The sequence below is a fragment of the Schistocerca cancellata genome, chromosome 1, assembly GCF_023864275.1.
Source record: "Schistocerca cancellata isolate TAMUIC-IGC-003103 chromosome 1, iqSchCanc2.1, whole genome shotgun sequence".
In the NCBI taxonomy this organism is placed as follows: domain Eukaryota; kingdom Metazoa; phylum Arthropoda; class Insecta; order Orthoptera; family Acrididae; genus Schistocerca; species Schistocerca cancellata.
In genome coordinates this window covers 1095500357-1095527391 of record NC_064626.1, presented here as the reverse complement: position 1 = coordinate 1095527391, position 27035 = coordinate 1095500357, and the positions used below count along the sequence as shown (strand labels likewise).

The 27035-nt window shown below is 42.8% G+C and overlaps 1 protein-coding gene across 1 annotated transcript in view; it reads right to left on the bottom strand.

Moving 5' to 3' along the window:
- The window catches only part of LOC126130117 (uncharacterized), a 377494-nt gene that overhangs the window by 178196 nt on the left and 172263 nt on the right, over positions 1-27035 (bottom strand). The gene's annotated exons all lie outside the window — the stretch shown is intronic.

The window sequence follows — 27035 nt, the reverse complement described above, 5'->3', positions numbered from 1 at the left end:
TACGCTAGAAAAAATTAGTTCCGATTTTGGCAGCCAGGTGAAAATGTGGCCCTGTACTGAATGTCGTCGATGTCTCTGGAGCTCATACTGAAGAAATTGTGTAAGCAGCAGTTAATAACATTATGCCCTTCTCACTTGTTTGACCACTGCTGTCTACGTCCCGTTTCAAATCCATTGCATATGAATACATTTCTGTACGGCTTTCTTCCATTCACACCGCCATATTTGTTTCTCATGGTCAAAATTACACTACTGGCCATTAAAATTGCTACGCTACGAAGATGACGTGCTACAGACGCGAAATTTAACCGACAGGAAGAAGATGCTGTGATATGCAAATGATTAGCTTTTCAGAGCATTCACACAAGGTTGGCGCCGGTGGCGACACCTACAACGTGCTGACGTGAGGAAAGTTTCCAACCGATTTCTCATACACAAGCAGCAGTTGACCGGCGCTGCCTGGTGAAACGTTGTTGTGATGCCTCGTATAAGGAGGAGAAATGCGTACCATCACGTTTCCGACTTTGATAAATGTCGGATTGTAGCCTATCGCGATTGCGGTTTATCGTATCGCGACATTGCTGCTCTCGTTGGTCGAGATCCAATGACCATTAGCAGAATATGGAATCGGTGGTTTCAGGAGGGTAACACGGAACGCCGTGCTGGATCCCAACAGCCTTGTATCACTAGCAGTCGAGATGATAGCCATCTTATCCGCATGGCTGTAATGGATCGTGCAGCCACGTCTCGACCCCTGAATCAACAGATGGGGACGTCTGCAAGACAACAACCATCTGCACGAAAAGTTCGACGACGTTTGCAGCAGCATGGACTATCAGCTCGGAGACCATGGCTGCGGCTACCCTTGACGCTGCATCACAGACAGGAGCACCTGCGATGGTGTACTCAACGACGAACCTGGATACACGAATGGCAAAACGTCATTTTTTCGGATGAATCCAGGTTCTGTTTACAGCATCATTATGGTCGCATCCGTATTTGGCGACATGGCGTTGAACGCACATTGGAAGAGTGTATTCGTCATCGCCATACTGGCGTATCACCCGCCGTGATTGTATGGGGTGCCATTGGTTACACGTCTCGGTCACCTCTTGTTCGCATTGACGGCGATTACTGATCGGATCAGTAATGAGGACTTTTCATTGAGGAGGCACTGAATCAAACTGTGAAAAAAAAAAAACAATTTTATGGCACAACTTGACAAAAAGAAAGTATCACTGGTAGGCAATTAAGTTCAAAATGGCTCTGAGCACTATGGGACTTAACTGCTGAGGTCATCAGTCCCCTAGCACTTAGAACTACTTAAACCTAACTAACCTAAGGACATCACACACATCCATGCCCGAGGCAGGATTCGAATCTGCGACAGTAGCAGTCGCGCGGTTCCAGACTGTAGCGCCTAGAACCGCTCGGCCACTCCGGCCGGCAGGCAATTAGGGATCGTCAGTTTGCTAGCGGAGGAATGTTCGGGGGTAAGAATAAGGCTTAGGTACACTGAGGTTGCAGTAGTTAAACAGAGAAGACAGTTTGCACTAGCGTGGAGACCTGTATCAAACCAGTCGTTGGCCTGAAGACCGCAACAACAGTAACAGCATTAACGCTAACAAGTTTACGAAGAATCATATGTACGGTCCTGGACAAAACGAGCGAGACACCTCGCCTTTTCGTTATGCTGATCCGCACAGCTTTAAAGTGTGCTACACAGCATAACAGGCAAGGCGACCAAGTGCTACCAACATACTATGCACAGGCGTGAAATTGACAAACTATCCGAACTTTGTCAGACTGTTTTCAGACATGTGTAAGACTGTTTTAATGCTGATTAGTGTGTTAAACACAACACGTAAATATAAGATATAAATGAAAGAACAAACGCTAATTGGTATCAACTGTACCAGTAAAAATGAATTTCAGTTTATCGAGATAACACAATTGTTCTAGTAAGACAAAGTACCCCAGATCGTTACGAATTAGCAAAATATTATGCGCATTCGGCCGCGAAACGTTTTGTGTCAACTTTCAGACCAGTCATAGTGGATTACCGTTGCTGACGTACCATGAAAGTGTGCAAATTTAGCAATGCGTGAAGATTCATAACGAAATTCAGTTAAAAATCATTCAGTGCTACACGTAAGTCAATTCAATTATTGACAGAATCGGAAAAAGGAAGGCAGTAACAACCATGAAATTCTACAAGAGTTTCATATTGACATCCACAGGGCGCCAGTACAGAATAAATGTAGCAATAAAACGTATTGGGGACGCGAGAATTTCTTAAAATTGCTTTACTGATAGTCTACCTGCTTCCATCGAGATTAGAACCGAAAACAAACCAGACCTCCCTTGCAGTAGCATACACCTTTCACTATGCTAGCAGACAAACCAGGTAAACAGCCTTCTACTATTACCCCAGAAATGAATAAGCCGGCAATTTCGCAATGAAAATGGCAAAATGATCTGCAGTTTCTGTTGCATAGAGCTTTCTGGACTCTAAAACATGAATTTTCTACCTTTATGTCACCGCTTATGTGACAATCATTCGGGACGTTTATCGACATAACAAAATACTGTTATTAGCAAGTAGCGGCAACGGGTTCTACACAACGCTGGTGACTACTTTGAAGGACAGTAACAGGTGCAAACATGTAACTCTTTTGTATCGGTTGTGAATAAATAGTTGCCACTATTTAAGTTCCATCCCTCGTATAGTCTTACATATGATTGACAACAGTCTGACAAAGTTTGGATAGTTTGTCAATTTCACGCCTGTGCATAGTATGTTAGTAGCACTTCGTCGCCTTGCCTGTTATACTATGTAAAACAGTCTGACAAAGTTTGGATAGTTTGTCAATTTCACGCCTGTGCATAGTATGTTGGTAGCACTTCGTCGCCTTGTCTGTTATACTATGTAGCAGACTTTAAAGCTGTGCGGATCAGCATAACGAAAAGGCGAGGGGTCTCGCTCGTTTTGTCCACGACTGTAGCGAAATACGTGTTCATATTGGACCGCCCAGCAAAATCGGTTGTTTGAAAATGTGGTTCCTCAGCCAATCTCCATTTGTTCGTAACCTTTTCTCTATTCGGACAAATGCGGGCCTGCCTCTACATTTGCATGGTAATAGCGTAAAATAAACGTATATGAAATACGACTTACGTGATTGTGAAACGGATAACGCGCAAGTCGTCTGGCCGAAAGATGTTAAATTAGTGCAAATTAAGATTGCAGCGTGAAGAGGCTGACACCGAGAGTTCACCAAGTTTGTGAGCTTACCGGAAGTGGGTGGTTGACGGGAACGAGCTGTTAGTCGTTACCAGATGACTTAACTGAACTACAATGTTTAAAGAAGAGAAAGGTATATAGTCTTCCGTCGCTCTCTCATAAAGCAGAGGTTATGGATCGAGTCCCGCCTCTGCCTTATGCATGTGTCTTAAGTCTATTGTGCAGTGAATACATCAGATTGCATTTAATAGAAAATGTTACATTTTAAATTAATGCGCTGGTCTCCAAGTTCCTGACAAGAATAATATAAAGAAAAGTGGAAAAGAAAATTGAGGATCTGGATTTTCCGTCGTTTGAAAATTGAGGATCTGTTAGATGACGATCAGTGCTCCTTGGGGAAAGGTAAAGCGACAGAGAGGCATTCTGACTTTATGGTTAATAACTGGAGCAAGACTAAAGAACAATTGACAAATTCATAGGATATGTCATAGGGAAAGACGGGTAATAAACAGTATGTATAAGAACCAAGAGGGAAAAATAAGAGTGGAAGATCAATAACGAAGTGCATTGATTAAAAAGGGTGTAAAGCAGGGATGTAGTCTTTCGCCCCTATTATTGAATGAAAATAAAAGAAAGGTTCAGGAGTGTAATTAAAATTCAACGTGAAAGGGTGTCAGTGATACGATTCGCTGACGACATTGGTATCCTGAGTGAAAGTGAAGAATTAATGATCTGCTTAATGGCATGAACAATCTAATGAGTACAGAATATGGATTGAGAGTAAATCGAAGAAAGACGAAAGTAATGAAAAGTAGCAAAAAGAAAACAGCGAGAAATTTAACATCATAATTGGTGGTCACAAAGTAGATGAAATTAAGGAATTCTTCTACCCAGTCAGCAAAATAACCCACGACGGATGGAGCAAGGAGGACATAAAAAGGAGACTAGCACTGGCAAAAATGATATTTCTGGCCGAGAGAAGTCTGGTAGCATCAAAGTACATTACTGTCCTAAAGTATTGCATACTCTTGGTTGCGGTTATGTTCTTTCTTTTGTTAGTTACACATCTTCGCGCAGAAATGTTCTCTATTTTAGTGCTTCTCGACAATGCCTAGCAAGAATCCTGCCGCTTACTGCCTCAGAAAGTTCTCCGTGTTAACTAATGTTTGGCCTTTGCTGGTTCTCGTCTGAAAGTATTGCTGAATTGAGGTCAGCTGAGAGTCGAAATCTGCAGAATTTAATGGCCACAGGAAATGTGGAAAACTTACCATGAAGCGGGTACCCACGCGCTACTTCGCCCTGGGAGGATGGAATACTCCGTCGACTGAGCCGGAAAAAGCGCGAGTGCTGCTTCAGTTGAACAGACAAAAGCGTGGCAAGAGGCAACGGGAGTTGATTCAAGCTCCTAAGTTGTTGAGAAAAGGCTGTGCAATGTACAAGATTCTGCATTGGCAGTAACTGAATCATACCTAAACAACAGGAAGCAGTTTGCCTCTGTCAGAAACGAAGACTCACAATTGCTAGAAGTTAAGACAGGAGTCCCACAAGGTTCTGTCGTTCGGCCCTTCTTTTTTATAATTTCAGTCAATGATTTACCCCATTGTATCCCCAATACTGTTATTTATTATGCTGATGACACAACTTTGCTCAGCAGGAGAACATATCAGTTCTGCAAGATATGATGCAAGATGGCCTGAGGCAGTACTAAATTGGTTCTCATCAAATACACTGCTTTGCAATCCTGATAAAAACCAACAGATTATACTAGGATTGTCAAAAGTGGTAGAGGTGAAAGCAGTTAAAATTCTAGGAATTCATGTAAACTCTAATTTAACGTGGGAAACACACATCAACCATACCTGCACAAAATTGTCTCGAGTTACGTATTTAATGTGGAAACTGAGAAGCCCAGTGGCCTGGTGACAAAAGAATATTTAAGAGTTATTTATTTTGGATTCTTTCAGTCACATATAGAGTATGGACTGCTGATATGGGGACACTCTCTTCACATCACTGAAGTTCTAAGAATTCAGAATAAAGTGATACGGGCAATGAGCAATTCTGGTAGATCAGAGTACTGCCGGCCACTGTTCATTCAGCTGAAAATATTAACAGTTAGTAATCTTTATATATACGCCTCAGCATTGTATGCAAAAAACAATATAGCAGATTTTGAAATGAGGGAAAACATACACCACCATAATACCAGAGGCAAAACAAAATTAGACATACCTAGGCACAGGCTGACAAGAACAGGGAATTCCCATCTATTCAATAGTCTAAAAAATTTAATAAACTTCCGTTTTCTTCTCGGTCGGCTCACATAAGTAGCTTCAGGAGAAAGCTACTAAACTGGTTACTAATCAATCCTTTTTACAATATAACAGAATTTATGAATATAAAATCAATTGACATTAATTTTTAAGGATTTCATTATGTGATGTCACTGAATGTATTTATCTTATGTTATGGTGTATGTTATCATCTATGGGCACTATTTGCAATTTTCATTTAGCTTTAAGGTACTATTCAAGGAAAATGTTATATGATATCCATGTTAATTGCCTATTCCACCTCATGTGGTTAATGGTGAATAAAGAATCTGAATAAAGAATCTGAATTTTAACTCTTGCAGTGAGGAAAAAGAGGCCGGTATGGTCAAGACTGCACATAAACTGGACTATATAGCAGTGGAGAATTGTGGTGTTTTCAGATGAAAGCAAATTTTCCATGATGAGTGACAGACAACAGTTCGTCAGGTATGAACCCAGTCTAAGGATGGATCCTGACTGCGTTTTGCGGACCATGAAACATGCTCCATCGGTAATGCTGTGTGGAGCAGTGACTTACCATGGTGTTGAAAGCGTTTGTGTTCACTGTAGTGATGTTCACTACACGTGATGCTTTGTCGTACGAGCAGTAGATTTTCCATCAGGATCTGGTTCCATTACACACATAAAAAAGGTGAGTTTTGATTATTTATCTTTATAGTACAATTTCCAAGGTTACTGATATTACATATCGTCCAAACCTGTCATATCAGGTTCGTTCTGTCATTACTGAATTAGGTGTTAGAGAGCTTCCGTGCTCGGTAAATTCGCCAGACCTTAATCCACCTGAGCATTTGTGACGACTGATTGGGAAAGGGGTTTTGAAGAAGAAGCGTGCAACAAAACAGAAGCTGTCGGAGATGACTGCGAAAGTGTGGCACCATGAAATTGACGTCAGTACCATTAGAAAATTGATCGACTCCATGCCTGAATGCTGTTGTAAGGACCAAGGGGATCTTACAAAATACTAAGGTCATTTGAAGTATGACTACTGAATAATGCACGAAAATGATCAAATTAAAGCGAAATTTTATCAAAATATTAACATTACATTCGATATCATCAGTGACGTGACATATCATTGGACAGCTATGTACGTACTGTTGATATTTTTCCGTGAATTAAAACATTAGAAACAATCCTGTCCTTCATTATAATGTACCTTCTCACATGTAGACTATCCTTCTTTAATAAATATTCGAAATTTCAAGGACGAACGGGTTTTTAAAAGTTCTGTACCAAAATTCTCAAGGGATGTGCATTACTTAGAACAGTAGTGTAGGTCTTAATTTGAGGAAGAAATTTAAGAATGCACTTTTGAAAGAGGAGGAGGAAGAGATTAGCGTTTAACGTCCCATCGACGACGAGGTCATTAGAGACGGACCAAAAGCTCGGATTAGGGAAGCATAGGGAAGGGAATCGGCCTTGCCCTTTCAAAGGAACCATCCCAGCATTCGCCTGAAGGGATCTAGGGAAATCACGGAAAACCTAATTCAGGATGGCCGGACGCGGGCCTGAACCGCCATCCTCCCGAATGCGACTCCGGTGTGCAAACCAGTGCGCCACCTCGCTCGGTACACGTTAACGGCAGCGAGACATTGACTGGAGGAAAACCGGAACAGCAGAGAATGGAAGTATTTGAGACGTGGTGCTACAGAAGGATGTTGAAAATTTGGTGGACTGATAAGGTAAGGAATGAGGAGTTTCTCCGCAAAATCGGCGTGGAAAGGAATACAAAGGGAAACACTGACCGGAAGAAAGGTCCGGAATGTAGGACACCTGTTAAGATGTCAGGGAATAACTTCCATGGCACTAGAGCGAGCTGTAGAAGGTAAAACTGTAGAGGAAGACAGATAGGAATACATCCAGAAAATACAGTAATTGAGGCCGTAGGTCGCTAGTCCTACTCTAAGGCGGGAGTTGTCACAGGAGAGGAATTCGTGGCGGACTGTATCAAGACCTCAGAAGGCTGATGAATGGAAAAAAGAATCGTATCCTCCATGTTGTAAGGTTCCTGCCACATTGCGTCACTCCGCTGATAATTACCCTTCTCATTGACGCCTATTACATAATACTCAGGTTTGGTAATGTGCCGCTATTGGCTTATAACATCCCTTGGCGAAAGGTGTTACTGAATCACGGTAATAAAATCATGTTACGAGATCCGAAGAAAAGACTTCAATTTTGGACGACCAATTACTGTTCAGCAATGTTTCGACACCCACCTGCAAGTTTCAGTACACTACTTCGCTTTCTCCGACCGGTCGTTCGCGACTGACCACAACCGGGACTCAAGATTACTACATAGAAGACTGGGCCAATGCGTGCGGCAGCGATTGGGCGTTACGCTTGAGTTCACTGTCAAGACGCGGTGCCTGTGCAGAAGTTTTCTCGCGTTCTGCTGTTCCGCTTAAACTAACGTACATTTACGAAACCTGACGGACAATATAATGAAATATACAAAGGGATTAGTCTGGAGCCGCGCGACCGCTATGGTCGCAGGTTCGAATCCTGCTTCGGACTTGGATGTATGTGATGTCCTTAGGTTAGTTAGGTTTAAGTAGTTCTAAGTTCTAGGGGACAGATGACCTCAGAAATTAAGTACCATAGTGCTCAGAGCCATTTGAACCATACGAAGGGATTGAACGTTGCTTCTTCGTACGACCGTGAACGTCATACGAGTGTGGCTTTCCTTGCAATTAAAACAGTGAAACTATAGATTGTGACTACTCTTGACATACATATTCTATTGCTCAATATTTTCCGTTAGAGAACGTCTAACCTTCCGTCATAATACTGCGTGCGCAGCAATCATAAGAATTTTCATTGTAATAAAATGGTTAAGATGGCTCTAAGCACTATGGGACTTAACATCTGAGGTCAATCAGTCCCCTAGACTTAGAACTACTTAGACCTGACTAACCTAAGGACATCACAAACATTCATGCCCGAGGCACGATTCGAACCTGCGACCGCAGCAGCAGCGCGGTTCCGGACTGAAGCGCCTAGAACCGCTCGGCCACAGCGGCTGGCTTTCCTTGAAGTAAACATATTTTGTGGGTCACAGTCGTCAACAGTGTTCGACATCTTTTCAGGCAGAGATGTAGTAACAACAAAACGCATAATTCCAATTACTTGACGCAGTTATACGGAAAGTTGAGGTTAATTAAAATGCCAGGTGGACACCGAAAACAATTAGATATCAATATTTTTGGAAATCCCGGTAAGGGTATTATTTTACTTATATAAATGTAAGTTTCCCTGGCCAAAGAATGTGAAAGCAAGGTTTTACATGGATCTTCCCGACTCCAATGAGTTCTCTTCCTGCATTTGTCGAGACATTTGATTCGTGTGTTTGTAAATAATTTTTGTATCATCTGGATTATTTTAGTCATTATTTTAGCAGTTGTCGAAACTGATGGCTATGTCATTGTTCCTGCACCTACGTAAAGCATGAACCAGTAATTTGTTTTTTGTTTTCAGCATTATCGTTTCTGATTTTTTTCAGTAATGTTATTTCTTTCTCAGGCGCCTTAATTTCATCCTAGATACGACCTTTTCCTTTCTGTGCTTGCTCTTCTCTTTTCTTCGGTGACAGTGAAGCTGGTCTGCTCAGCGCATGTTTACAAAGTTTCACGAGCTTTCTCCCTACGATTTCTTTGTAACACCTGTTGGCTAGAGGATGGAACATCAGCAAAAGTAGCTTTAATAAAGTGCAGTGTAGGCACTTGTACTACTGCAACGTAGCGAGATTCATATCAGTACCGGTACGTAATATTAAGTAGATGTTGTCTCCCCTGCGAACCATAGAAGTTCATTTTCTAGTTTATCAGTACGAGCAGACAGAGGCTCATTTGCAACTAGATCTGTCGTTAACTGATATCCTCCGGTACATATGGCGTAATTAGCATGAAAAGAAAGTGGTTTACTTACATATGAAAAAGTAGTAAAAGAGCGCAAATTTGTAGCGTTTATGAGTGCTCAATTTGAAATAAATGACCATAAAATAAGGTAACTCAGAACATAAATCTCGAGTTCAAGATTTATTGATTAAGAAGATTCTTTATGCTCCCAGAATGCTGTCTCCACAAAACCGACGTAAAAATTAGATATATGTAATATTCCCTGTCCCATAAAGCAGGCGATACGATTATTAAACATTACGATTTTTTAATACGGTATTAAAGTCAAAGCCTCTCAACTAAAAGAAATTAAGTATTAAATAAGCTGTCAAATAAAATAAAAAGAGGCAGAAAGATGTGGGAATATCGACCTCTACGCCGTTTTTGGAGAGAGGGAGAAGAGTCCGTGAGGTCTCGACCAGTGTTCGATGTAAACCTGTTGTATTGTCACCCTTCCGAATAAAGTATGTTACATTAATCATGCCACATATCATTGGGAGCTGTTCTGCTGCACCGTGGCATCTGCTTCCTACATTGGTGACCACGACATGGCGATCAGGTGGTTCAATCAGACTTTACGGAGACTATTATAGCGTCCCCAGTGCTATATTACGAAAAGATTTAAAAAACAGTATTTATAAAGAAGAGACATTAAAAAATTGAATAATATATTTTTATCATGTAGCCGTAAAATAATAATTTCTCTGTGTAGGTTTAGATTGCAAAGAAATAATTTATGACAACATGATCTAAAGAGACGACAAGATACGCTCTTTTGTTAATTTTTTAGTCGACTTCACTTCCTCTTTTGTCTTGAGTGTGTATAGACGGACATCTTTCGAGTGCTGAAAAACGTAAGCATATTTGTATGAGTTAAGCAGATAATATATTAATTGAATATTATTGTGCACTTTTAATTTGTAAGAGGTGATCCCGATTTCATGTCCGCCTTCCTTGAAATAACCTGCATTCAAGTAATTTACAGTTCAACAATCGCAGCGGCCAATGCAGCCAACGACGCCATTACGTGGCGATATTAACTTATGAAAATTAGCGGAAGCGAAATACTCGCCCGCTATTAACATAATATTATTTTTTCTCCACAGCCGCACGAAGTTGCAGAAATACGTAGCTTTAAAATTCTTATTTTCAGTATCGTAGCCGACAGCCAGAGCCAGGACTCCGACTACAATACAATGGTTAACGGAGGTAAGAAAAATACTCTCGCGCGTGTGTGGGCCGCAGTTATAATTAATAACTAAAGATCTTTTGCTTTAAAGTGAACTGACTAGCCGAGGAAATTAATATGGAAAGTTTATTACATTGTTCAGCTTGTATGCTCATGTTTTAAGATGCAGCAAGTCTAACATTCATTAACGCAACAAATAATTTGAGATTAATATTGTTAAAAAGGAGAACTTCAGGAAAGCATTTAACCGTAAAATCAAAATTAAATGGAATATCATTTTTATTAAGGCCCACCACGTAAGTCGGCAACAATCAAAAAATAATAATAATAACAATAATAATATATTAAATTACGACGGCCGACGGACGCGAGATTGGCGCCGCAACTTTGGGGCCCAACCAAAGAAAATTCGAGATTTATTAATATAATACTTACTATTGTAAGGAATGTAATTATGTATGTGTCTAATTGTTGTAAGATATTAATGCCTATATGAATTCTTTTACATGTACAACAACAAAACCACGCCCTGAGGAGATCTGGAGAAGAAAAAGTGTAGAAAAGAAAAAGGATTGCGAGAAAGAAAAATAAATAAGGTAAGGCCTATTGTGCAAGCATCCTGTGTAGCTCTGTGCGGGATATCGAACCCATGTGCACATGAGATACCTTCGGTGTTTTGTGTATTTATGTGTTTATTTTTGGAGGGGATAATTATTCGTTTTGTTTATTTATATGTTTATTTTTGGAGGGGATAATTATTCGTGTGTGTATCAGTGTTAAAGATTCGTCACTGGCTTAAAGTGAATTTATTATGGGTAAGATAGGACAAGCTAAAGCATCCGTACCAGACGAAGAAAATTTTGTTAATATGGAAAGTGAGGGTCAGTTGCAATACGTAAACGAATCCCAAGCCACCGCCTCGGGTAACATAATTTCCGGACGCGGGGGGCGAGGATCTGTGGACAGTGAATGACGCTCCACAGCAGAATGGGAATAGAATAACAACAACTCCACTGCCTGGGCAGGGTGGCCAATCGAGTGCTAGATTAAGCGGGGCACCAGTATGCTCACCGATTGCAGACCCATTTGCAGAATTTCTGCGCAGGTTAGAAGAAAGAGACAGGGAAAGAGATCAGAAACTGGCTCAGATGCTCTATGAGCAAGAGCAACAAAGAGAACAGAAAGAAAGGGAAAAAGAAAGAATATCAGAACAGAGGGAAAAACAAAGAGACGAGAAACTGGCTCAGATGCTATATGAGCAGGAGAAAAAATTAACGCAAATGCTACATGACCAAGGGAAAGAATTTACGCAAAAGCTCAGTGAGCAAGAGCAGCGCAGTGAAGCGAAACTAGACCGTATACAAAGCGAACTTGCCGAGATTCGGGACGCGTGCAAAGAAATACCCGATCTTGTGCATAGCTTAGCCGGCGAGATGCAAAAACTACAGATATCACAGGCTAGGCTTGAAGACAATGTCCAGACTTTAACCACCCGCGTGGACAATGTGGAGATAGAGGCACGGAAAAGTATTGATACATATTTGGAAGTGCAAGCTCAAGAAGTCGACAAAGAATTCAATGAATGGCTAGAAGAAAAGGACCGCGAGATATCTGCAAAGATTGAAAGCGATGTAAAAACAGCTGTAGAACAATCGACTGCGGCCGCGAGTGTAAATATTGACGCTAGCGCTGCCGCACTGCACGCTGAATTAACACAGATCAAATCCCGTGTGACAGCGGAGTTGCCAAATTGACAACAGGAGGTCACGCGGAGACTGTCTGTGTTGGAAAGCAATGTAAACAGTGGCGGACAGATGAATCCGACTCCGCGTACTGACTACTATAATAACGCAGACTGTATGCAGGGTGCGAGTGCGCAACCACAACCTAATGTGAATTACGGGCACGAACAACATGCGATACCGTGCAGCGCACATCACGAAGTAATGAATGTCACAAAATGTAGCAATCAGATGTGCAAAAAAGAGGACGATGTAATAAAACACAGCACATTCCAACCCTTCAATAACGAAAAACGAAATGTCCACCCTGTGGTATTTATTAAGAGCTTCAGGAATGTGTTTCCCAGGACATGGACGGAAAGACAAAGAATACAGTTCGTGGTCTCCTTTATTCAAGGTGACGCGGCACTGTGGTCCACCGACGTGTCCGAAAAATGTCTAACGATGCAACAGTTTGAAGATGCATTCTTGCAAAAATTCTGGTCCGATAGCGTCCAAGAAAGACTACGAAAGGAGTTGTACAGTCCAGAAATGTACAATCCTAAGATGGAAACGTTACGCAAATATTTCGAAAAGTATATAAACAAAACCAGGTACTGGGACGAGCCAATGTCCGATCGTGACATAATCAGATTGATAAAAATGAAGTTGCCCAGTGAAATTAAAAGATATTTCATCAATGTGCCGCAATACGATATAGAACAATTCATGGAAATAGTGGATTCTGTTGACTTATTGATCGAAGATGTGAAAACCGAAAACAAGTGGAACCATGCAGGTTGTAATCAACAAAAAGCCGATTACAATGGCAGCCACAGTAGCGGTAGTAACAACGGGAATAGGCAAGAGCACCGGCAACAGAATCGAGGCACAAACAATGGCAATGGTTATAATGGCAACGGTTATAATCGTCAAAATCGAAAGAGACATCATGATGGACGCATTACTAATGGATATAATGGTAACGGCAATCCGCAATGGCGGAACAACCGAAACCAGTGGCGTGGTTGTAATGAACCGATACCACAGTGGCAACAAAACACAGCGCCACAATGGAACGCCAACCCACGTCCGTCACAGAACATGTCAGGGAGTTACAACCGACCACCGCAAAACCAGAGCCATACACAACATCAAATTACACCATCGGGGAGGCAGGGTGGCCAACCCAACAGTAGCAACAACAACAACCAGAACCACAATGTGAGGTTAGTGGAAGTGACAGACAACTGTCAACCCACTAATGCTCATCCGTTAAACTAAAGACAGCCACAATACGCTCTCCGTTGTTGGCTGCAGGACGGTGTAGTGAGGGCACATTCACGGATGACAACCATAAACTTTGTATGCTGAGATACAATGAGGGAATAAAAATAGAAAAGGAACTTGTAGACATACCGCAGAAATGTAAGCGAACCGACTAAAGTGTTGTGCAGGCTATATTGCAAGCAGATATGTACGGAGCACCAATACAGATAATAGTCGATACCGGCGCTTCAACCAATGTCATGAGTGCAAATTTTTACAAGTACTTGAGTCAAAATAATAGAATACCAGTATTGCCAGTGAAGAATTGTCGTGTAACAGGTGCAATAGGTGCACAATCTCATATCATAAAGCACCAGGTGCAAGTCGAGTTTACGGTAGGAAATGAAGCAATGAAAAGCTCGTTCCTAGTACTTAAAGGATTAGGTGTTGCTTGCATCCTGGGGATAGAATTTTTACGCCAGAGGGACGCAAAAATCGACCTCTTGTGCGGGGAAGTAAGCCTTATGAATGAGGGAAGACGTGTAATTTTGCCTTTGTTGAGGACACGGGAAGTGCACGGTAAATATTGCCGGAGCTTTCAGTCTAGATTCGAAGGAATACAGGTAATGAATTTACATTCTGACTTAAGTACAAGACAAGCATATTATAAAGAATTTATTACTGAAGACAAAGAGGAAAAAAGGAAACTGATAGCCATGGAAGTCAGGGAGTCAGAACATTTGACTGAAGCACAACAAAACGAACTGACTCAGCTACTTACAGGTTATGAGAATGTGTTTTCGAAAAAACCCGGTGTTATCGAGGGCTACACCTATAATATCGAAGTGGTACCTCACATTACTTTCTGTCACGCAAACTACACCATCCCGTGGTCAAAGAAGGAGGCAATTACGAAGGAAACAAGAAAAATACTTACAAAGACTTAAAGACGTTCGCTCAGTAGAGCAACTTTTACATATGTGAATAATAGGTTAAGTTTAGAGTGTATTATTTTTCTGTGTGTAAATGTTCAGATTTTAGTGTAACATTAAAAGACAATGAGGCGCGCAAAATTAGTGCGATTCAATTTTGTAGATGTTAAGGAGTAATAGTATTTTTAAGCAATTGCATTTTGAAGAAAAAAAATGAACGTAGGTTTAAGAATATTTTACAAATTTCATGTTTAAAAATGCTTTAAAAATATTTTTAAAAAAATTCAACAGCATGTAATGATGAAAGAATTTTTTATTAGTGTGTCATGAATATTTTTGAACTGTAGTAGTAATGCAACTTATGAAATTCAATATTATAGTGTATATGTTGTTCCATGTATTTTTGTCTATACCGATCCTGAAATATGCTCAATCATAATTTACTTAACAATGTGAGTGCAGGGCGTACATCACCCAAGGTACCTCATGTGTTGTGGACAAGGTACAAAGCAAATCAGTAAACGCGACTACCGCTAAGCACTGTTAAAATATATTGCCATCTGCTAAGGCAGAGATTTGCACGAATTTGTAGTGTAAACAAAAGTCACAAATCTAACATTAATCTAGGAACTTGCACGCTAGGCCTAGATTATAAAATGTCTACAATAATGCGAGAGGCAAAGTTTTGTAAAGTCGAGCCTGGCTCTGGAGGGCAAGTACGCAATGAGTGGGCAGACATGGCATGGGGACTTACCTCAGATGAGACGGAAATACAATTGTATAGTCAAAAAATCTGAAGACAAGTACCACTCTTAAGTGGAAAATGAAAAGAGATAATTAGTGCGAGAGACTGGTAAAATCCAGCACTAGCCAAAATCCAGTTCAGACTGAATGAAATACATTAGTGTTTGTGAACTAATCGAAACAGTTACTTTAAGCAGTGTGAAAAACTGTGAAGGTGAAACTGTGATACGGACAGTGAAGTGCTAGTATTGAACATTCAACAGCGGTAAGGACGCCAAACGCCAATATTACGCACGAAAAACTGTGAATTTGCTTATAAATGTGAACTGTTAACGTGAAGTGAACCCACAGTCAATATTTTTGGGACAGACTGTAATTTCAGTGAGTACAATAATGCGAGATTGGAATGCGATGCGTGGACTGTTGCAAAACAGCGACCGCAGAAACGGCGAATGTTTGTGCTAAGCTCGTACTGGGACACTCACCAGTGCCTGCGAGTGCGGCGAAAACATATATAATTTTATCGAGACAAAAACTGACGTGTAATGGAAACAGTGGCGCATCAAAACTTCAATCACGGGAGAAGATCCATGTCATGTATTCTGCAAGACAGTGCTAGCTTGACACTCGGAAACTGGCGAAAACTTAACAGCAACTGCCGCACTAATAAATGCTTTTTTTCCCATTAGCGTAACCATCTGCAGGGGGAAACAAGTATTACGTTGGTTGTGTATATGTTTCATGTACTACGTCGGAGATGCGTAGCAGAGCTGACTCCTGCCAACAAGCGCGGGGGGCGAATATCATCCCACTCCGCCACACCTGGGCGAGACAGAAGCGCATCGCCAACCGTGCAGCCGGTCAGCTGATTCTGACGTTCCGCGACGGCGAGAGACACGCTGGCGACGAGCGGGCATTGACCTCTCCGCAGCCGCCGCGGACGCCGAGCACCGAACACACCAACCGGCGCCGTCGCAAGCTAAACGTTGCGGCGTAGATCATCGACACCGCGACCAATTGCTATAATGACCTCATTCTTTGCATAGTGCAACAAAAAAATGTTTATAATGTATGCACATCTTGTACTCCAATGACATCCCAGAAACATTTAAGTGAAAGTGACCAAAGCAGTCAGTCTGTCGCTCCGCCGAGGTTTTCCCCAGGTTTCCCTACGGCCGCGCCAAATGGGGAGCGAACAGTTGACACCCCTGAGACATCAAGTTTATGGACTAACTCGTGATTGTATACCTTTGAACACTGAAAAAGTTGCAACCCTAAAAAGAAACAGCCAAAATGAAACTAATTGTATTCTAGTCCTTTTCTTTTGTACATGACTGTATACGTAACCAACTGTATATTTTATTGTTATGTAGATAACTTCATCTATATTACACCTTGTGTGCAACACGCCTCAGTAATTACTACGGTGTAAACATACGATGTGACATATGTAGACTGTGAAAGAAAAATCTGCGTGTGGACACTGTGGACATGAAAGAGGAAATATTTATGTCAAAAAACACGAACATTTTTTATGACATAAACATTTCGAGGGGCAATATAGCGTCCCCAGTGCTATATTACGAAAAGACTTAAAAAACAGTATTTATAAAGAAGAGACATTAAAAAATTGAATAATATATTTTTATCATGTAGCCGTAAAATAATAATGTCTCTGTGTAGGTTTAGATTGCAAAGAAATAATTTATGACAAAATGATCTAAAGAGACGACAAGATACGCTCTTTTGTTAATTTTTTAGTCGACTTCACTTCCTCTTTTGTCTTGAGTGTGTATAGACGGACAACTTTCGAGTGCTGACAAATGTAAGCATATTTGTATGAGTTAAGCAGATAATACACTCCTGGAAATTGAAATAAGAACACCGTGAATTCATTGTCCCAGGAAGGGGAAACTTTATTGACACATTCCTGGGGTCAGATACATCACATGATCACACTGACAGAACCACAGGCACATAGACACAGGCAACAGAGCATGCACAATGTCGGCACTAGTACAGTGTATATCCACCTTTCGCAGCAATGCAGGCTGCTATTCTCCCATGGAGACGATCGTAGAGATGTTGGATGTAGTCCTGTGGAACGGCTTGCCATGCCATTTCCACCTGGCGCCTCAGTTGGACCAGCGTTCGTGCTGGACGTGCAGACCGCGTGAGACGACACTTCATCCAGTCCCAAACATGCACAATGGGGGACAGATCCGGAGATCTTGCTGGCCAGGGTAGTTGACTTACACCTTCTAGAGCACATTGGGTGGCACGGGATACATGCGGACGTGCATTGTCCTGTTGGAACAGTAAGTTCCCTTGCCGATCTAGGAATGGTAGAACGATGGGTTCGATGACGGTTTGGATGTACCGTGCACTATTCAGTGTCTCCTCGACGATCACCAGTGGTGTACGGCCAGTGTAGGAGATCGCTCCCCACACCATGATGCCGGGTGTTGGCCCTGTGTGCCTCGGTCGTATGCAGTCCTGATTGTGGCGCTCACCTGCACGGCGCCAAACACGCATACGACCATCATTGGCACCAAGGCAGAAGCGACTCTCATCGCTGGAGACGACACGTTTCCATTCGTCCCTCCATTCACGCCTGTCGCGACACCACTGGAGGCGGGCTGCACGATGTTGGGGCGTGAGCGGAAGACGGCCTAACGGTGTGCGGGACCGTAGCCCAGCTTCATGGAGACGGTTGCGAATGGTCCTCGCCGATACCCCAGGAGCAACAGTGTCCCTAATTTGCTGGGAAGTGGCGGTGCGGTCCCCTACGGCACTGCGTAGGATCCTACGGTCTTGGCGTGCATCCGTGCGTCGCTGCGGTCCGGTCCCAGGTCGACGGGCACGTGCACCTTCCGCCGACCACTGGCGACAACATCGATGTACTGTGGAGACCTCACGCCCCACGTGTTGAGCAATTCGGCGGTACGTTCACCCGGCCCTCGCTCAAAGTCCGTCAACTGCACATACGGTTCACGTCCACGCTGTCGCGGCATGCTACCAGTGTTAAAGACTGCGATGGAGCTCCGTATGCCACGGCAAACTGGCTGACACTGACGGCGGCGGTGCACAAATGCTGCGCAGCTAGCGCCATTCGACGGCCAACACCGTGGTTCCTGGTGTGTCCGCTGTGCCGTGCGTGTGATCATTGCTTGTACAGCCCTCTCGCAGTGTCCGGAGCAAGTATGGTGGGTCTGACACACCGGTGTCAATGTGTTCTTTTTTCCATTTCCAGGAGTGTATATTAATTGAATATTATTGTGCACTCGCCCGCTATTAACATAACATTAATTTTTCTCCACAGCCGCACGAAGTTGCAGAAATACGTAGCTTTAAAATTCTTATTTTCAGTATCGTAGCCGACAGCCAGAGCCAGGACTCCGACTACAATACAGTGGTTAACGGAGGTAAGAAAAATACTCTCGCGCGTGTGTGGGCCGCAATTATAATTAATAACTAAAGATCTTTTGCTTTAAAGTGAACTGACTAGCTGAGGAAATTAATATGGAAAGTTTATTACATTGTTCAGCTTGTATGCTCATGTTTTAAGATGCAGCAAGTCTAACATTCATTAACGTAACAAATAATTTGAGATTAATATTGTTAAAAAGGAGAACTTCAGGAAAGCATTTAACCGTAAAATCAAAATTAAATGGAATATCATTTTTATTAAGGCCCACCACGTAAGTCGGCAACAATCAAAAAATAATAATAATAACAATAATAATATATTAAATTACGACGGCCGACGGACGCGAGACTATATGGTACTCAGCTCCACAACTGCACTTGACAGCTACCCTACACCTGGCAACCAGGACTTAATGCGTACACTCGCCAGCACAGTAGTATTCTTTGTAACTGACTGCAAGAGGGCGTATTTACAAATCTCAATGCGTCCTGACGACATACAGAGAATGGTGATCTTCACCCCGTTTTGATTGTGCAAATATGAATACCCCTTTACGCCATTCGGTCCCAAGAACGCCGCACAAACGTGGCAACGTTTTATTGACAGGCTGCTCCTTCAGTTTCCGTTCTGCTACACCTATCTCGATGACATACTTATCTTCTCCAATACCCACAAGGAACATTCGATTCGGCTAGAACAAGCTCTAGCCACACTATGACAAGGCGGTGTTGTCATTAACGAAGTAAAGTCGCAACTTCGACAAATGGATGTGACTTTCTTAGGCCATACGAGGTGAGGCAATAAAGTAATGAGACTGATTTTCTTTGTAAGATGTGGCAACCCTGCAGGTTTGTGTAGGCACAATATCTTTGACCTTGGTCTATTAGTTGCTTCTAGTCCAAGCGGCACGTCGATGCAACTGCTCAGTCGTGAGTTGTGCTGTAATAAGTTAACACATGTTTGTGTCTCTCGTCACGGAAATGGAACCGCATAATATTGCGCAATGGTATGCCATTTCTTTTTGCGTTAAATTGGCTGAAAACGCGACAACTTACGGTGAGCTTCAGAAGGCTTTTGGAGAGGAGGTTACGTCAAGATCTCAAGTTTTTCGTTGGCATAAAATGTTTAGTGAAGGCAGAACGAATGTTGAAGATGAAGACTGCAGCGGACGACCATCAACCTCACAGACGGATGTCAACTTGGTTAGGGTGCGTGAACTCGTACGATCTGATCGAAGATTATCCGTGAAAATGATTGCAGAAGAATTGAACATCAATCGAGATACGGTTCGTCTAATAATAACCGAAGATCTTGGTAATGATAATTGGATTCTGCATCACGATAATGTGCTATCCCATACGGCTCTGTCAGTACAGCAATTTTTAAACTCAAAACAAATTTCAGTACTACCACAGCCACCTTATTCGCGAGATATCGCTCTGTGCGACTTTTTTCTATTTCCAAGAGTCAAAACGGCGGTCAAGGGACACCATTTTCAAACAACACAAGATGTCCAAAAAGCTGACGAGAGTCTTGGAGGATATTACGGAAGATGAGTTCCAGAAATGTTACCATTAATGCCAGAAGCGCTGGAAAAAGAGTGTACAATCATAAGGGAACTACTTTGAAGGAGACAACACTAAACTTGACTGAAACGGTAAGCAACATTTTTTTCCACATCAGTCTCATTTCTTTATTGTCGCACGTCGTACATTCAATGCCTCAGGAAGAAAAGTGACAGTGGAGATGGTGAGAAATCTTCCATTCTCGGAAACTTTCCACAATCTGCATCTATTCCTTGGAACCCGTGATTTCTATCAGCGACATATTTTTCATGCAGCCGCACTGGAGTCTAAGAAAGTCATGTGGTCTACAGAGATGACAGAAGCATTCCATCGGGCGAAGAACTGTCTAGCACAATGGATCACAAACCTGTGGCGGATGCTATCAGGAATTCATATTAAGATGCGAGTCTGTGAATTTTGAGACATTTAAACCTTATAGCGCAGTATACCACCGACATACATCTTGTCCACGGTGCAGACAACATCACTGTGGACAACCTTTCAAGAATCTGCACAATTTCTTTTCAGCATGGCTACAAGCACATGACAGTTTAACAAACGAATGATCCAAGCATCGACGACCTCCTAAACGACCATAACCCAAACCTCACCATTGAACATCGGTCTCTTCCAGTGTCTCACACAAACCTGCTCTGCACTGTTTCGCAGAACAGGTCACGACCGCTAATCCTCTTACGATGCACCACGAAATATTCGAGCGGTTACACAACCTGAGTCATCCCAGCGGTCAAGGTGGGCATCTTCCTAGCGAAGCACAGATTCCTATGGGGGAATGTCAAACGAGACTGTTGTTTGACATCACAGCCAAAACAGCCGCACTTGCGTTTGGCGAGGTGTGGATAGCCCACTGTGGTACTCCCAAACTGCTTACAACCGACCAGGGCCGCCAGTTTGATTCGGTCCTCTTCATCCTGTGTCGCCTCTGTGGAAGCACCCACACACGGACTACCGCATGTCACCCACAAAGTAATGGCTTCGTTGGGAGGCGATACAGGACGATGAATGTAGCCCTGACTTGCCACAGCAGTTCGTGAACTCAGTTGCTCCAGTGAATCCTGCTCAGCATCCACTCAGCTTACCAGGACGACCTACAGGCATCTGTGGCAAGGCTTGTTTTATGGTGAGTCGCTTATTCTTCCTGCAGACTTCTCTCGTCCTATGGTCAACACAAAACAGGTGGACTTACCTACACTAACACATCATGTTCAGGAACATATTCGGAACATGCACGTTCCGACCCCACATCCTCAACTTATTCGACCCCAGAAGTGTTTATAAACAAGCACCTTGCCTCTTCCCGCTTTGTGTTATTGCGAGATGACGATATATGGTCAGCTCTGCACCCCCCATATTCAGGCCTGTACAGGGTGCTTAAATGCAATCCACAAACATTTGACATCTAGCGCAGGGCAAACATCCAACAGTCCCCTTCACTTGGCTTAAACCTGCATGGGTGCCCCAGAGCCGGCCAGTTTGGCCGAGCGGTTCTAGGCGCTTCAGTCTGAAACCCCGCGACCGCTATGGTCGAAGGTTCGAATCCTGCCTCGGGCATGGCTGTGTGTGATGTCCTTAGGTTAGTTAGGTTTAAGTAGTTCTAAGTTCTAGTGGACTGACGATCTCAGATGTTAAGTCCCATAGTGCTCAGAGCCATTTGAATTTGGGTGCCCCAGGACGAGTCTGCTCCAGCACACCTGGACGTCGACACGCCGGATGGCCAGCAGCGAAGGCCTATGTCATCCGTGTGCTCTGATTCGACGCAAGGTGGGCAGGATTTCGATGAGCTTCCGCTAACACCTCTTCCATCCATCGTACCATCTGAGTATGACCGTGTCAGACAACCTCCCCATCATCTGGCACAATATCACAGGTGCAGCACCAACATGTCACACAGCAGCGCAAGACACACATGACGACGTCCATTGATCACCACATTCAACAATACTGTGTACTTCCGTCGGGGCTGTGGGGATATCGACCTCTACGCAACACCTGGCCTCTGGCCGGCAGGTGTGGGAGACACTGCAGTCTGCTAAAAATTATTTCTTTTGTAGAAGTTTCAGTAATTCAGCCTAGAGAGCCTGTAAACAATTCTCCTCTCTATAGTTATACTATAGAACAGATAACAGTTTTTATAATGTTAATGTTATTACTTCTACAGAACTGAACCTTACGATCACCTTTTTGGATCTACGGGAAGATTATGATTAGTTATCTGATTATAGTTTTCACGTGCAGACAGAGCCCAAATCGACATCATTAATGTCAAACGGAACTCAGCTCGACAAAACAGAAAGAGAGCAACAACACGAAGTTACCCAAGGAACTGTAAAACGCATTGCTGAGTCCACAGAAGCTTAACCGCACGTTGTCACACCTGAGAGAGATTGTATGTGTTCTCGTGTTGATCAGGATGGAGCAACGGTGACCTCACAATGTAGCTCTGTGATCTGAAATGGCAAAATAATATGGAAATACTACTCCGCCATAAACTTTCCGAAGACCGGGTGAGAAGCAGGGCGGGGTGGGGGGGCTGGGTGGGGGTGGAGAGCAGAGGAGTAACTCCCGTTCAGAAAACCAAACTACACCTGAACTCGGGTGACAGCATCTTTGAAGGTCTCTTGCCAGGTTTACGGTGAAGACTGTAACAATCGACGAGGCAATGTGAGACGAGGTATTTCCCTACAACGGATAATGTCATATAGTCCCCGGCATTGGTTTGTCAAAGGCTAGGGGAAGAAAACCTCGATACCAAATTACCTGGTCGTCCTAGTCGAGGATTGTGGCAATGAGCTTTTGCCACATATCGTGGGAAAAGTTTCACGCTGCGAAAACCGACCAGTATAAGCCTCAGATTTTGGACGCATCTATAGATATATGACTACAGCTTCAGGAACGGGCTGATGCTATAGGTAAGTCCATGGAATATCCAAGGCTTATCAACAAAGCAAACTAAAGTACTAACTGAGTTTGAAAAGGTGGATCTGGGTATTCTTTTACTCAGCCAAGCGAAGAAAAAGGAAAGAGGGGGAGAAATAATAACTATATCTATTTTTGGATTGGTGTACCAAAACACATAATAGCAAAAAATAGGCTCTCAATACTGATTAAATCGAAATGGGACAAGCAACTGAGAGGAGTAGAATATATGAGTGATCGATTTTTAAAGCTGGACCTTATGATCTGTGGACAATCTAAAACTGTTCTATGGATATATGTAGTAGTTGACAATGACCTTTTCAACAAGAAGGATAATCTTTTTAACAAAATTGACGAAATCTTGGGGCAAAACCCAGCCACAATGATGTAATATTATAAACTGTGCGGTCACCTGCAAAGATACAGATGTGGTAAGACATTATTGAAAGGAAGTAGTAAATAACGGTGGTCACATAAATATGTAGCTGCAAATACTTTATTTCAAGAATGAAGTTTTCACTCTGCAGTGGAGTGTGCGCTGATATGCAGCTTCCTGGCAGATTAAAACAATGTGCTGGACCAAGACTTGAATTCGGGATCTTTGCCTTTCACGACCAAGTGCTCTACCGATCTTTTTTTTAATTTTTTTGCTCTCACCACTTTTTTGTGCTCTGATCACTTTCTAATTTACTTATTTATTTATTTAAGTCGCCTTACCATTCTTTTTATTACTATTATTAAGGAAAGGAGCTCGTAAGAAGTTGTATTACATAATGGTGTAACAAATAATAAACATAAACTGCTTTCTGTACAAAACAATAATAGACTGTGTCCATCTTCGTGACCACGCTCGCCGATACCGTTGTACCTCATAATGTAGCCGGTTATGTCCTCGCACTTTGAAAGGAAACAACTCAAAGTAGACGAAATACACTTTTTTTTTAGTTTACGATATCATCCACTGAGCGCTCTTCAGTAAGGAAATGATACGTGTTCTCAAATAACTAAGGAGAAGAGAGAAAGAAAAAAAAAAATCTGCGCTGGTGGGTGAGTATAAGAGCAATCCTCTCCGGTGCTTCTGCTTTCGGGCACGTCATCTCGTAGAATTTAAGGAGATAATCGTTTCGTTTTGGTCACTGTATGCCTCATCATCGTATTCAAACTCAGCTTCTCATACCGGGGATGTTTCAGCTGCATGGAGTATCTCGTAACGCACTCCCCAGGAAATTAGAAAAATATTGTTGGTATTTCGTGCTGCGCACAATCGCCGTTGTTCATGCAGGTGGTTTCCAGAAATGCAGCACATTCTTCGGGCCATCGCAAGGTAAATAATGCACTTCTTGGGGCTTTTAGTCATGTCACAGCCTTCGTCTTGGCTCGTGCATAATACGTTCTATCCGGAAATAGAACAAACGTAGAGGCTTGTTGTCCTACGGGGAGAAGGAGGGAAATTATCTCCGTCACTAGATGCCACACTCCGGCAGTCTGTGGGCGTCATTACCTGGAGCCTGACACACGTGGCACAACGGAGAGTTCAGCGTACTGATGGCATGGAGGTGGCATCCGCAGACTTGTTTACAGTTAACTACCAGGTACCGCGTTGTTCATGTTTATGTGGTATGGTGAACTGTCCACCATATCACCGGCTACTGGATTGTGGGCTGCCGTGCTTCCACAGAGTTGGTGGGACGCCTGCTCGTGAGTATTCGACACATGTCACACACTGTCGCAGATCTATTGGCCAGTAGAGCTGTCATAACGTAGATATAATCAAGAAAAACTCTCTGATACGAAATGGGTGTGAGATGTTCTTCACCATCACTGGTGCAATTCGAGAAGCTGGTGCCAGTTTGTCTATTAAAAGTTCTGAGAGACTCGTTTGTTGTCCACTCCACTAACCTCGCACTGAGATAAGCGTATGTGTGCACGAGGCCGAGGCATCCTCTACCAATAGGTTGGGTCAAGTCATCGTATTGGATTTTGAAGAGTAATTGCTGGCAGACAAAGTAGCCAAATGCTGCCAGTATGCGTCGAGCGATCGTCTTCGGCATCGGAAGTATCTGTGTGTAGTGAGGGATACGTAACAGCAAGTAGGTATTTATGTAGACGACCCGTTGATTCATGTCTGGCGTGAAGCTGTTCTCTCTGACACCATTCCAGACGGGTTGACCGCCGCCGTGTGTCGTACATCATTTGTGAACACGATCCCCAGACATTTTGTACTGTTCCGTGTCTGGAAGGGTGCAACACATCCAGCAGGTAGTCCAGCACCAATATTCATGGCGACCGATTTGTCTACGTTATATGGGTACCCATAGCAGTACCGTGTCTATTGATCCAATCCAAAGTCGTATTTGTATCGCTGTCTGTCCGCACCACCAGTAATGGGCCCGCGTTGCACAGAAAAGAGTGTCCACGTATTGTAAGTCCTGTCAAGCGTTGGTAAAGGCCCCTGAGAAGTGGTTCAAGGGCCAATGCATATATGATCTTGGATAATGGTGCATCCTTGTCGGATTGATGTCGTAATGGTAAGGGTTGTCCATCAACAAGCATTTTAGAGGTGGTTCCGTGTAGTAACTGCATCATCGTGACGATGTAGAGCTGCGAGAACTTAATTTGTGTCAATACTTCCGTAATGTAATTATGGGTAACCCTATCAAAGGCCCAGTGGAAGTCTATCGATATCAAAGCTCCGCATAGTCGACATGCTTTCGTCAGTGCGATAAATTTGCAGTATTCGCAGCGTGCCGTCTGGATGTTGTTATCGCCGCCTAGGGATGTCTGGTCAAGTGACACCACACGATCCAGTACTCTTGTAAACCGTGCCGCCATCAATCTGATAAAAATTTTAAATTCACAGTTCATTAGTTAAATATTTTCAACATTTCGCGGCCCTGTCAGCAACTGTATAAATATTAATTTTAAAAACCTACAGCCTCAGTTGCAAAGTTTACCTAGATTTACCTAGGTTTCATTCGGGATAAACCAGTCTTCTTCAGAATAAAAGTAACTACCGTTTGTCCATAATGGACATAGTGAAGCTAAAACTACAAATCCATAAATTATCGCCAGACTGTAAAAACTTATCTGAAACTGCCTCAGCCCCACTTTGCGACCGCGATGCGGCAGCCAGGAGTGCTGTGCTGAATTCCAGCAGGTGATTTATATACGAAGTTAAAAGCAGCGGCCCTATGACACAAGTTTGCGGTACACCGAACGCTAACTGTGCTTCTGATGATGCATTCCCGTTAAGGACAGCATAAATGTTCTCCTTGCTTGGAAATTTGTAGTCTAATCGGTTATCTGTTCGAATATTCCGTTTGGGCGACTTTAGTTTGCAAAACGATGATGTGAAACTGTACCGAAGGCTTTTTGGAAGCGAGGAAATACGACATCCAATAGAGCGGGTGATCTATGCTTCCGGAAACCACGATGATTCATGCACAGGAGTTTTTCGGTCTTCATACAAGTGATCATACGCGAGAACCATGTATATTTCATTATTCTGTAAGAAAATCGAAGTGAATGATAATGAGTTTATAGTTCCACACGCCAATCGTGCGACCCTTTTCATAGATAGCAAAGTGTAATGTTCCGTTTTTCGAGCGACCTACAATAAACCAATCTATAGAGTATAAGAGGGTTACTTTTAGGTCCTGGGGTTTCCTCTATCCAGCAATCTGAATTGTTTTGCAGCTGCCCAGTCACTTATTTCATTATTAGGAGGACAACTACACCAAATCGGACACCATCAAGTCGAGAATCTAAGTTTGAT